The following is a 7,869-nucleotide window of genomic DNA, read 5'->3' on the forward strand; positions in this document are numbered from 1 at the left end:
GATACAAGCCCTAAGTGGACAATTATTTCCTGTTGATTAGAAACCTGGGGCATGCATGGAATAGGCTTTTAGTGAAAGCCTGAGGTTGAGGCCCTGTGGATACATTGGTTCTAGAGTCTCAGCTTCTAGAACTTCTAGAAAATCTATTTCTGTGTTTCTAAGTCAGTGCTTTCATTGTGATTTATGAGGGCTTCCTTGGCAACTAATTCAGCATTACAGAAAACTCTATGTCCTCTCAGACTGAATTCAGAGCCAGACTGTGTGAATTTTCAGAGATTAGCAGCACTGTGAACACAATGGTCTGTAGTTCTTCCATATGACACAGAAACAGATCTCCAGCCTTTCTTTGGGGGAGTTGCATAACCTCTCTCTGCCTTGATTTCCCCATCTGTCTGATGATCTCAGCATCATTGTATCTGGCTTTGGTGTGCATGTAGCTCATCAGTGTTTCATGTTCTGTCTGTGTCTGCTAGCTGCCTTCAAGGACACCACATGGAAGGGGAGGAAGCATCTTGGTAAGGAAGACAACGAGATCTCAGAAAGAAAAAGCAAAACAAAGTGTGTAAATAAATTAAATAACCTAGAATGGTACTTAGGATTCATAGGAAAGATAGTGGCAAAAAGAAGACTAATGACAGCTGGTATATTTAAGAAGACATACATGTACAAAGTATAAAATTCATGAGTAAGTGAATTTATTTTTCTCTTTTTGAGAATTTCATACATGAGTTCTGTTTTTATAACATTCATACTCCTTATTTTTCCCTCCTCTATATCCTGTTTGTCTTCTTCATTCCATTTCAAACTGTTATTATGTTACACACACGCACACACACACACACACACACACACACACCCCATTTAGTGTTGTCCCTTTGTCTATGTATTTGTGGCTGAATTCTTGAGACTGTATAACCTTGGTCAGACTCATTCCTAGAGAAGATGGATTCCCCCTCTATACACAGCTATTGATTATCAGTAGCTTTTGGTTTAGGGGAAGGTACCTGTGGCACTTCCTCTACCCGGGCTGACATGTCAACTCGTGTTGAGACTATGTAGGTCTTGGTTTAGGCAAGCATATTGCTAAGATTCAATGGGTGCAGCTTCCCTGTCTACTCCCTAGCAGGAGTCCTAGCCTCTGTCTCTTACCATTCTCTTCTCCCATCTTCATCTATGCTCCAATCTATGCTCCATTTTAGCTGTGATATCTTGAACATATTCTACAAAACACAAGTTCTTCTTAACTATTCCCCAGTTGTAAAACTGGATTCAGAGTGAGCTGGGGATGGACTAAAGGGTTTGATGGCTGAGCCACTGACTTGAGGAGAGCAGAGATACTGATGAAGGAAGGACCTTATTCTCAGCATTGGAAGTGAGGAGAATACAATGTAAGGGCAACACAACAGGTCAACCCAAGGGAAGCTCGTGTATCCCTGGGTTCCCCCAGAGTCTCAGGGTGCACAGGTGGTGCATATCAGCCACCCTGGGGTCTGTGAAAAATGAGTCACCTCCCCCGGTGTGTGTAAGATATGCGCATTTTGTTTTGTCTGACTTCAGTTGCCTGACATTGATGGATGACCTGCAGTAGATTGAATGGCCCATTTCTACCACTGTGGTCACTACCAGAACCCATAGACACACACTCCAGAGGCCACATCCATTTTTGTCATTTTGAAGCCTGCTGTTAACATGTCTGCTCTGCTCTAGAGGAAGCTGGGGCTTTAATTCTGCTGCCTGGGGATGCTGATAATAATAGAAACTACTTTCCTTCTTTCTGATATTAGATGGTGGGCAGGAGCCCTGGCATCCCCATAACCTTTGTTTTCTTGTATCGTTTCCCTATATCTCATTGAATAACCCTAAGTATCACCTGGCCCAGGCAGTCAGAGCAAAGCGAGCCTGAAGTGTCACAGGGCAGGACTAGTCTGCTTTCCTTTAGGGATGGTCTCCACCAGGGGAGAAAAATCAGTTGCCTCACAGTAGTTATGTATGACATTGTGTAGGACTGATCTCATGTGTAGGACTGATACTTCATCACTACTATTCATGTAGGACAGAGCTGAATTAACAAAAGTAAGAGAACGAGTCAACCAACGTTTGAGGAAGGGAGAGAGGTGAAGCTAACACTGCAGATGATATGAGTGAAGGTCACCCTCCAGTTACCCAACAGCACTTAGTGGACAACTCCACCTTTCCACGTTGTGTTTTTCAGCGTGGCTTTGGAAGTCCTCTTGGCTGGAAGAGAGCTGGACAGACTATATGCAGAGACCCATCGCAGGCTGGCTCAGGTGACACACCAACATGAGCCCTTCAGTTAGACAGTGGAAGCAAGGGTGAAGAGTGGAAGAGTCCTCAATGGCAGAGGAGAAGGGATATGCTGTGATCTTCAAAGACAGAACTATCCTTGTCTGGATACTTAGCTCATTTCTCAGTGCAAAAAAAAGTGTTTTATAATAAATAGAAGAAATGTCATGGAGCAAATGGCATATTATGGATCCATTCAGACAGGAATAATCCATCACTAGGCACCAACAGTTAAAAGAACTCAAATGTATTTATTCAATAAGAATTCATTCCTGACTATCTTTAGGATAAAAATGGCACTTGTGTTGTAGAGGTTACACTTTGATTTGACAGGTCTCATAAAAATCTTGGTGGCGAGGGTAAGAAGCAACACAGCAGATTATTGAAGTCTGTGTTAGTGTGATGGGAAAGCAGGGACTGCTAGCCAAGTGCTTTGTAAAGGAGAAGTACCCTGATCCCTTCTTCCCACTGAAAACCTACAAAGGACTTCCTTCTGGATCTGGGCTGTGAGCAGAGAGGTTACATCAAACCAAGCAGTGCTGAAACATTGAGCCCTCTTTGCAGAGAGGCTCCAGAGGAGACCCCACAGGAACAACCAAGCCCATGGTTCAATAGGGTGCCTGTGCCCAGAGACCAGAAGGATGATGCAGCTACCGTAGGTAATCAATACCAGTAAATGCCTCTTTCCATTGTGAAATGGGAGAGGGATAAGGCTAACACAGACATGATGTGTCCAGATCCGAGAATAGGCAGAAATGGAGAAGGGAGAGCCAAGTGATGACAAGACATGTCACCTAGCAGATGCTCGATGTCCCTGTCCAAAGCAATGTTCATCAACAAGAAAAACACCCATGCACTACCAAGTGCTTGCTATATTTGTGCTGGATATTCTAAGAGGACCGATTTATGCACTAGGCCTGAGCTAAGTTTGAACCAGGGTCTCAGCACCAGGAGTGTGGTTGAGATTTTTTGATTTCTGTCCTTCAGCTAGCCAGCGTGAAGCCCAATGCATTGATTCACAGATGGGCATGCAGCAAACACACTGTTTTCACTTTCACCACCATACCTTAAAACTTTCAATACACTCTTGAGTTCAGAGCCTGAGGCCAGCTTTGCAGGTACACCCTACTGGGAAGCTCATGTTCTCCTTTAAATATTCAGGGAACAGAATTTGGTTAGATCTTTAGAAAGAACATCTTCATGTAACTAATTTTAACATTATTTCAAAGAAAATGACTGGAACAGAAATATTTTACTTGAATCTGATCACTTATTACCACCAGGAAATGACTAATTTCTCATACACATATGTAAAATAAACTGAATTCCTCCCCTTCTTTAACCCTCCCCTCATTTAAAAGTGTATTAGGGCTGAACTATGATCCCTTGGGATCTAAGGTGCTGGTTCTTAGTGGGGCTGTGCCTGGAGTTGAAGTAAACTAGGCTTAACAAGGCCATAAAGATAAGATCCATGTCCTCCTTGGACGGGATCTGTGGCTGTCTTTTTTTTTTTTGGGGGGGGTATTGTGATGTCATGCACCAGCAACACAACTTCAGGGAGGAAAGACTGATTTTTTTTTTTGGTTCAAAGTTTCAGGGGTTTCATCAGTTCAGCTGGCAGAGTGTGTGGTGAAGAGTCGCTCAGGTGATGGCGACATTCATCCAGCATGGCAGAGCATGTGAAGACCAGCAGCTCAGGTGATGGAGACAAAAGCAGTGCTAAGGGGAGGAAGAGGAGATACTGCCCCTTCTTCTATCCGTGAGGCTCCAGAAACACATAGGCCTTTTCCTGCCGTCTATACCACTGGGAAAGAAACTTGCAAGAAACAATTTAAAAGGAAGGCAGTTCTCGGCTAACAGTTTCAGAGACAACTGTCCATGGTCAGCTGCCTCTGTGGCAGATATAGTGGCGGTGACGTTCACCACAAGGTATCCATGAAGCAGAGTAAACAAACAGAATAACAGGCTGGGGACAAGACCTACCTTGCAGAGGCGTGCCTAAAGTGACTTGATTCCTCTAGTTGTCCCCAGTCTTAACAGCCCGTTCAGCCATGTATTCATTAGAAGTTTAGTGTGTCAGGGAAGTTGGTGCCCACGAGAGCCAACTGTCTCTCCGTAGCACTAACCACTGGGGAACGAGCCTTCAATATTGGAACATTTGGAGACATATCATATTCAAATCACAGGAGGAGGCTCCTCTCCATGCGCTCTGCATGAGGCTGGCTTCACAGACACCTGCGCTTTCTTTTGCTGCCTTGACTGTTTTCCAGGTGCCAGTCTGGTTTTTTATTTTTCTATCTGTCTAAAAAAGGCAGCTGCCTAACCTCCCACGGTGTGCATTGTTTGTCTGCCTGTAGTTCTCTTGTATACAATATCGCTTACATTCTGAAGCATGTCCCACAAAGGTTCTCCTCAGTGAGTCCTGTGGAGCATAGAGATGCAGCTTCAGGTAGATTAAAGATTTGCTTCCTTCAACAGACATTGAACAAGGGGGGGGGGGGAGTGGCTAGTCTGCTTGACCTTGAGAATCGGAAAACCAGAATTGGAAGTGAGTTACAACTCTGTCTCTGCATCTGAATTGAACTAGACTTGTATGAATTGGATTGAAAGAGATGAGCAGAGTACTTGAAGAGTTTGGAAGAGACACTAACCATCCTGCCCAGAAGTAAAGGCCTCACTGCACAGGCCAGAGGTTCAGATAAGCAGTGCCAGCAAGCAGAACACGAAGGAGTGACAGACAGACCTCCCAAGGCAAATTCCAGAAGATGTCACCCCTAATTCTCCCATTGTGTCACTGCAGGCTGTCCTGTATGCCACATGTATTCTCTACTTTAAAGGATTTGAAGATGGGATATATGCTAGTCTATATTAAGAAACACAGTAATCATAAATTATTTGAGGTCTAAGGAAGAACATTAAAAGGTACACTTAGGTTCATGGTACATTAAAGCTTTTCTTTCAAATTTACAGAGCAATTGATAAGTTGAGGGACACTGGATCATTAGAGGTTCAGGGCCCTACTGAGGGGATGCGAGGGCCAATTATGCAACATGCAATGAGAATCGGGATGAAGAAAATGGGGCATCCTGGTCAAAGCTTAGCTGTTAGTTTCTGGTTGGCTAACTTTAATTCCATTAGTTAGCTTCCAGTTTCTGATTGGCCAGCTTTAATTCCATTGGTTAGCTGCCAGTTCCTGATTGGCCAGCTTTAATTTCATTCTCCTGTGTCCACTTATTTGAACTTGTCTGCTTATAAAAACCCCAAGTGTAAACATTTCAAACCCTCACTTTCCAGATTTAGATTTTAATAGCAGTAATCACAGCTACGAGCTACTGAGAATGTCTATGTGCTAAATGCCATTTCAAGCACTTCTAGGCATTACCTTTTTTGACTGTCACAAGGACACAGCCCTATAGGAACTAATAGGGCTCAGACAGGAAGCAGGGACATAGGAAAGAACTAGATGGCAACAAGATCTATGCTTAACTCACTAATGCCAGCTTCATGGGTTGTCTTGTGACCCTTCATGCCCAAGCCTTGGTATGGAACTTCATTTGGGGATAGGTAGCTCCCAAAAGTGATCCCATTAAAATAAAGTTGCTAAGATCAGACACCCAATATGGCAGATGTCTTCACTTATAAGGGAGACTTATACACAGAGATAGATGCACACATGGGGAAACCTCATGTGAAGATGAAAGTCAAGGTCAGAGGGATATGTCTTATAAGCTAAAGAATGTCAAATCTTGACTGAAGCCTTTTGTAGTGACTTGTTTGTTAGGGTTTCATAGATATGATCAAAATACTGCAGACAACAACTCAAAGGGAGCAATTTAGTCAATCATAGCCAGGTCTACTGTTCCTGAGCATATGGTAAGGCATAGAGGGTATAGAAGGCCAGAGATCCTCACCTCATGGCAGTTGGGGAGAAAAGGAGAGGGGGGTGAGGAAGAGAGGGAGAGAGGGGAGAGGGAGGGAGAGGGAGGGAGGGAGAGAGGTTGGGAGAGAGAGAAAGAGAGAGAGAGAGAGGGAGAGAGAGAGAGAGAGAGAGAGAGAGAGAGAGAGAGAGAGAGATTGAGAGATTTCACTATTGGTTACATGAGCTATATTTTCAGAGGTATGCCCCAGTGATATTCTGCTTTCAGAATCCTACACCCTACACCAACTCCCAAAATAGTGACAAGGCTGGGGACCAAGCATCTGACACCACAAATCTATGGGGGACATCTTACACTCAAGCTATAATATTATTCTTCTGACTTCCAAAAACTCATGGCCATCTCATAATGAAAAATGCATTTATCTCTGAGTACTCCTAAATCAATAGTTCCAACAACCATTCAAAAGTCTCGAGACATGCTCTTAACTGTGAACCCCTTCGGGAAAATAAAAATAGAGGGTTACTGTATCATTCATATCATTACCATGACCAAATGCTTGACAGAGACAGCTTGAGGGAAAAAGGATTTCGTTTAGATCACACTTTCAGAGATTTATGTGCATAATCATAGGCTCCATTGCTTCTGAGTGAGACAACAACAGAGTTGGGGGTGTGTAGAGGAAGAAGTTATATACTGTATGGAGGACATGAAACAGAATACAGGAAGAAAGTATGGCAAAAGATAGCCCCAAAGACCCACCTCAGTGACCTACACCTTCAGGCCTCCTCCTACCTCTCAGCACTACTAATAAACATATTATATTGAGTTTACTGACTACTGCAGAGCCCTCAAGGTCCCATCACTGCCTCAAAGGGCAATGTCAGGCTACCATAGTCATGAGACTATGGGGGAAAGTTCATATTTAATCATCGTAGTTTCATAATTCCAACATAATATGGCACAGCGTAAATATCCCCATTTGTGCTGGCTAGTCTTAACTAAACTTGACACAAGCTAAAATCATCTGAGAGGAAGGAATCTCAATTGAGAAAATGCCTCCCTAAGATTGGACTGTAGGCAAGCCTGTAGGGCATTTTCTTAATTAGTGATTGATGGGAGAGGGCTCAGCCCATTGTGGGTGGTGCCATCCTTGGGCTGGTGTTCCTGGGTTCTATGAGAAAGTATGCTGAGCAAGCCATGTGAGCAAGCCAGTAAGCAGTAACCCTCCATGGCTTCTGTATTAGCTCCTACCTCCAAGTTCCTTCTGAGTTTCTATCCTGGCTTTCTTTGATGATAGAATAAGGTATGGAAGTATAAGCCAAATAAACCTTTTCTTCTCCATGCTTAGGTCATGGTGCTTCATCACAGCAACAGTAGTTGCCATGATTAAAACACCATTCTAGATGGGAGATATGAGGGTGTAGAAAGAAAGAATAGGGACAGATATGACTGAAATCCAGTAGGGCACACAAACCCGGTAGGTTGCTCTGCAATCCTGGAATTTTGAGGAACCTGGTGCATGAGAAACTTCAGCAAAGTTTGAGCTACCTCACCTCTGTATCTGCTCTTTGCAGCCCACATGCCAATCTCTCTTTTTTATTATATTTTATTTTTTTATATTTTCTTTATTTACATGTAAATTTCTCCTTTCCAAGTTTCCCCTCCAAAAAACAAACAAACAAAC

At 43.4% G+C, this 7,869-nt stretch overlaps 1 long non-coding RNA gene across 3 annotated transcripts; it reads left to right on the forward strand.

Moving 5' to 3' along the window:
- Positions 1-240: 240 nt before the first annotated feature.
- LOC116083339 lies at positions 241-5,922 on the forward strand. 3 transcript variants are annotated; one of them, XR_004115674.1, is made up of 3 exons: positions 241-685; positions 2,213-2,288; positions 3,896-5,922. It is a non-coding gene; the product is annotated as an uncharacterized LOC116083339 (long non-coding RNA). The 3 variants fall into 3 exon arrangements; XR_004115673.1 differs by having other exon boundaries at positions 241-515; XR_004115675.1 differs by lacking the exon at positions 2,213-2,288.
- The last annotated feature ends 1,947 nt before the right edge of the window (positions 5,923-7,869 follow it).

This window comes from Mastomys coucha, unplaced genomic scaffold, assembly GCF_008632895.1.
Source record: "Mastomys coucha isolate ucsf_1 unplaced genomic scaffold, UCSF_Mcou_1 pScaffold8, whole genome shotgun sequence".
Taxonomy (NCBI): domain Eukaryota; kingdom Metazoa; phylum Chordata; class Mammalia; order Rodentia; family Muridae; genus Mastomys; species Mastomys coucha.